The sequence below is a fragment of the Anthonomus grandis genome, chromosome 7, assembly GCF_022605725.1.
Source record: "Anthonomus grandis grandis chromosome 7, icAntGran1.3, whole genome shotgun sequence".
In the NCBI taxonomy this organism is placed as follows: Eukaryota; Metazoa; Arthropoda; class Insecta; order Coleoptera; family Curculionidae; genus Anthonomus; species Anthonomus grandis.
The window spans coordinates 2917593-2923592 of record NC_065552.1 but is presented as its reverse complement, the minus strand read 5'-3'; the positions used below and the strand labels follow the sequence as shown (position 1 = coordinate 2923592).

Here is a 6000-nt window from a genome sequence, read left to right as displayed (position 1 = left end):
AGGATGGATATCCTCGCTTTGGCATTCCAGATACCATAACTACCGACGGAGGAAGATAATTTGAGTGCCAGTTACCTTGTGTCCTGGACCGAAGCTTTGCTTTTGGTCATGCTTAGCTTACGCAACACCTTTAAGCCGGACATCTCATGCACAGCCTCTGAGTTGGTGTATGGACAAAGTGAAGCCACCGCTAACAGCTCCGTACAAAGTATTGGAACGATATGACAAGTTCCTAACACTTGATGTCCAGAGTGTCCCCCAACGAGTGTCCATGGACCGCCTAAAACCCGCATATGTTCCAGCAGCTCATCGTCTCTTGGAAGAACATTCATACGCTAACCGAATGCAGCTCAATGCATGTCAACAGAATCGCTCGCAACCAGCGGGTTCCTCAGTGGGAGGGAGCCCTGTGGCGTCCTTTTTAATAATTTAAGATAGTTTTTTAAGTGCAAGTAGGTTATTTAAGGATAATAAATTAAGTTCCTAAACAAGTGTGCCTTATTTGCTGACCACAACAGCCACAACACCCATTGCCTCTGACAGCTGTTCAGTCATAATTAAAAATTGTTCCTGTAAGATATTATGTACATTTTGCTAATCCCGGCGCAATAAAATACGAAATCGAGCAATTCGTGTTTCATTGATGTTACATAGTAAAGATTTAACAGTAGCCTATGCTGTCAACGTCAAAACTGTCATTTTCTAACCTAAGTTGGACTTGATTCAATATGAAAACGCGCTTTTTTCTTCTCGAATGCTTAAAGTTACAGTTTTGGAATAAAAAATGTGAAAGTAAGTGTTGCCAATCCAAAATTACACGAAATCAGAATATATTAAAAATATATATACAGGGTTACCAACTTTACAAGGAACTCAAATATGCCTCGTATTTTATTTTAAAATTAAAAAAACATTTCTTAAATTTTCAATGACAAACGTAACTTATATCGCCACTTCACTCTGTATAATAAATAACAAATGAAACGGTTTCAAGTGACTATTTGCCATTTGATATGTGTAGATAAAATGGTGGGGCCCCGTCGACCTGATTTAAGGGTCATATACATATATAATAATATAGAACAGGAAACATTTTGTTAGTCGATCTGTTTATTAGACTTGTTAATATTTTTATAGTGGTCATATTGTATTAGGAACGATTGCCAGGTAGGGTGAATTGATTAGTTAGTTCTTAAGGCTATAAGAGTTTTATTTAATGCGTCAACTTATTTATATGTTAATTTTATTATACATATATAAGCGTTTATAAAACAAACAAAAAATGAACAAGGATTTATCAAACGGTGATTATAGTCCGGAAGAAACAGACGGTTCTGCTTTTGATATTTTAAAATTGTACAGTGATAAAAGTAAAAAATGCTAAAAATTGATCTACTTTTCAAATCCACCGGACTATATACAAGTAAAGAAACCACATTAAAATGCTTATTTTATATGAACACATTTAGTATGTATGTACAAGCCTGTAATAAACTGCATATTACACGCTCTTAGTATATTTAATTTTTTTTTCACATTTATTTCTTTTACATAAATCGTTCAAATGAAAAAAAAATAACAATCCTTGACTTTCATTTATGCGACTGGATGCGTAAAAAATTGTCGATAAGTCACCGTTTCTCATGTTGCGGTAGAAAAATACGAATAATTATCTAACACTTTATAATATCCGTAATATTTATGATAATGACTTTAAACTGTTCAGTTAATAATTGAAATGTCGATTTTAGCATTGAATTCGCTGGAAAAAACTGGTTGAAAGAGATTACTATTGAAATAAGCATATTTTCTTCTAAACGTTAGTTTAGTTTTCAAGTAGAAGCTGCAATTTAGGGATGTGCGATACTGAGGAAAGTACCGGTTGGTTACAATATCGACGAGTTCAGTACCGATATTCCAAGTACCGGTACAATTTAACTAAATATATATATTTTTAGTATTATTTATTAAAATATTGTTTATTAATAGCATTTATTTCGAAACAATTACAAGTGAAAATTTGACATTTGTCGTCACTTAAATTAAAACCGAACAACAGAAAACATTAAAACGTAAGACAAAAATAATTATTCTAGAAATTGAAAAATAATTACAAATTCCAGTAACTTAATTCTAACGAATTTAAAAATAATAGCCTTGACAGTCTATCTCCAGGTCTGTTACGGCATTCATCCATTATAGCATCAGCCTTTGAAAATAGGCGTTCAGAAAATGAGTTGCATCTGCCAACACTACGAATCAACATAAACAGAAAGACAGAAGGAAACAGGAGTAAATCCGTGCTTCACTGCTTCATTTGTAGCGTGTAACTCGGTTCAAAACAATTTATTTCCAACCCGTGTGAGTCATACCTACTATCCAACCACAAAAAAATTACAGTCCAGACAAGCAAATTTTGTTTTAAAAGATTCAGAGATTTGGTGGCCGCCAGCTTTTAGGCAGTGGAGAAGGTAGTGGGAGTAATTTTAATAAGAGCGCCACTTGATTAAATATTTTACACCAAACCCTGATATATTATGATGGTAATATAAGCCCCCCTTAATCAAGAAAATGATGACCTATATTTATGCTTGTACCTAGATCCTAAAAGCTGAAAATAATTTGGGAAAAACTCAAATAACAATCCATAGGTCTACCAGATTGATATAATCATCCAAGAATTTACATAGTCACTTCCATTTATATAAAAAAATTAAATTCCACTGAGATATTTAAATTTAGATAATTATTCAAAATGTAATACTGTAGTAATTTTAAGTAAATAAAAAAAATTGATAAAAGAATTAAGAGTTACTTGAGGTATGCTTAAGGCGAGGAATTAGTAAAGAAAAAAAAACAAATCCGCACTGAACTACTGTTCAAGGGGAAAATCCAAAACGTGATCACGTGTTGTTTACAAGAAGTATATGTTTGCAGCCTAATTCACAATACCTCACTGGCCCTTTACAAACCTTTTACAAACTCTAGTCAAGTCACATTAATCTAAATAAAACTTTTAAATAGTAAGGTTCGAATTTGAAAGCCTATTAATGGTATGTTGGTGCAATAAAACCTATTAACCAACAACCAACATTATGACTAAATATGTTATTTGTAGCAAATAGCCGATCCCTTACAAGGCGATCCAGGCTCAATGTCAAAATCAATTATGTCGATGCTCGACTCAAATGAAAACCCTCAGGTTAATGTTAATAGACTTAGCAAGAACCCCTTAACGTTTTTGCTTTACATAAAAGAACACAGTCACTGTCAATCGGCTAGTAGGGTTAGAAACCAGATGTCAAGGCACGTTTATTCACTAAAACTTAACTTGAAGAATTGAAGGGAAATATAGCAAGCAAAACTGGGGACAAAGTATATTAGTACAATTAATCTGTAATTAAAAAAGGCCAGAACTTTTAAAAACTATCCAAGTCGCTAATTTTTTGAGGGTCGATTGTATTCCCGAAGAAAAGCTTAAGTCCTCGGAATTGAGAGTCAACCCCCCCCCTTTTTTTGGGAAACTTAAAAAGTTTTTCAAATCGATTTTGCGGCTAAACAGTGAGTCATGCAGAAAACCTTATTGAACATAAAATGTAGAGCTTTTTGTGCTCTACAATTCATCTCATGGGCCCAAAGCTGTAGAACCAAAATTCGAAAAGTTAGAGGGCGCCAAGGTCACCAAAAATGACTTTTTTCATTTTTTCACTGAGAAACAATTTTTTTTGTACCATCGCAAGGATTGCAAAAATGTAGAGGACAAAAATACTTACAAAATGAATGTCTTACTTTTTTTTTTCGATTTACCGTTTTTGAGATATAATGCATTTAATACCAAAATGTTTACTTTCGTGTATGTAGCCTGCCTCAGATGTTTGGCGAAAGCTGTTTTTCGTCACCTAACGTTTGCGCATCATGAAATTAAAGTAGAACCTGAACAAAATTTCTTTTACCCTTCTTGACAAATTGAAAAAAGCCATGCAGATGGCGCTGTAAGTCCACGAAAATGAAATTTGCATAGATTAAATGTTCTTTAACTTGCACAAAATGAATAATTGAAGTGATTTAGTAGAAAGGGATAAGAGAAATTGGTACATGGTTTACGGAGCACCAATTACAACAAAAGCAGAGGGCGTTGCAGTTGTGAAAGTGACGTGCCTCAATAATTATGGTTGCGTAATGGATGTAATGATAATTGATTACTGAATAATTGCATAGTACATGTTGATAGCATTACTTTTGCAAAATTCCATTCCCCACTTTTTTACTGCTATTCCATCATTAACATATTACTATATATTTATTTGAACACTTACCTGAATGTGAATATTTATCTTGAAACATCGTTTATGATCGCCTGCGACCACTCGACACGACATTTCGTCCACGCATTGAATTTTTAAATTTTAAAGCATAACGAGAATACAGTGGAACAAGGTAGTTTACGAAAAATTTATTATACAATAAATAGTTCGAAAGCATACAAAATTTGTTTCAGTTTTTTTTCGGTCTTCCTCTTCTTTTTGATTTCTTTTTTGGTGGTTCTTCAACTTCATCTAATTCTAAATAGCAGTTGGAAGATGTATCCGACATTGATGTTCCTTCTTCGTCCATTGCATTTCGGTTTTCTGAGGGGCTTGGGTATTTTGGCAATTTGAAAACTTGTGAAGGTAAATCATCAACGTCATTCTCTTCCAAATATATTGGGGCAACGTCCTGCACAGTACTTACAAGCAACAGAGCATATAAGACCTGCTTTGCGACATCCGCAGGCTGCCCCGCAGTCATTCGTCTTGCATCCACAAGAAATTGCTTTCAGTATCGATTCTGGCGCTGGATCTTTCGAATTCGCTGCCGGTTTCAGTCCTTGATTTGTCTTATCCCACCCCCATTCCAGTGGATCCATAGTGTGGCCCAACCACGACTGCACCTGCAAGTCATTTTTGGTGACTTTGGCGCCCTCTAACTCTCGAATTTTGGTTCTACAGCTTCGGGCCCATAAGATGAATTGTAGAGCACAAAAAGCTCTACATTTTATGTTCAATAAGTTTTTCTGTATGACTCGCTATTTAGCTGGAAAATCGATTTGAAAAACTTTTTGAGTTTCCCAAAAAAGGGGAGGGGTGAGACTCTCAATTCCGAGGACTTAAGCTTTTCTTCGGAAATAGAATCGACCCTCAAAAAATTAGCGACTTGGATAGTTTAAAAAAAAAAAAAATTACAGATTGACTGTACTATATAGATTTCAACTAGACTTAGACTTTCAACTAGATTTCAGTTAGACTGTGCTGGGGAGGCCAATTTCAAATCAATTAGGATACCTTGCCCAACATGATTCCGCTATAGAAGAAAGTATTTGTCAGTTTTCCTACACTAACGGATCACCATCTAAAAGGTCTGATTTACTCCACTCATAGTGCAATCTGTGGCACAACAGCACCCTCTAGAAGTCCCTCCATACCCTAGACATATACCGGCCTCATAGAAACTCTTGACAAACAAATTAAAGGTCAGAAAGTTCCCAACACCAGGTATATGAATAGGGATTAAGGAAACATAATACGACTAACTCCACAGAGGTGTGCTGACAGGATAGGATAGGTAAATACATTCCTAAAAATAATGAAACCCCAAAAGCCTTAAAAAAATAAATTGCATTACTAACAAACCCCAAATCCCATTTATAAAACTGTAAATCACACAACCCTTTCAAGCTGATATCAAAACCCATAAACTTTTGCGCGAATTTATATGAAATCCCATGTTACATGCTTAGGGCAAAATCTGCATGTAACACATTCATATTAATTTATGTGGTATCTTTTTGATTAAATTAAATGTATTTCTTAGCATTGTTCGATACGGGATACGATAGGTACTGCATAGAACTCAAACGGATTGGACCGTATCGTACGGGTACAAAATATCGAGTATCGGAAGAAAAAATACCGGTACTCGAGAAAATCGTATCGTATCGCATATCCTTAAGCTGCATTAGTA

At 34.8% G+C, this 6000-nt stretch overlaps 1 protein-coding gene across 1 annotated transcript in view; it reads left to right on the top strand.

Annotated features, from left to right (window-relative positions):
- Positions 1 to 1032: 1032 nt before the first annotated feature.
- LOC126738117 (arylalkylamine N-acetyltransferase 1-like) overlaps positions 1033 to 6000 on the top strand; it is a 70875-nt gene continuing 65907 nt past the window's right edge. Inside the window, exon 1 of the mRNA XM_050443283.1 lies at positions 1033 to 1167. The gene's annotated coding sequence lies outside the window, so the exon portion shown is untranslated. The remainder of the gene's footprint in view (positions 1168 to 6000) is intronic.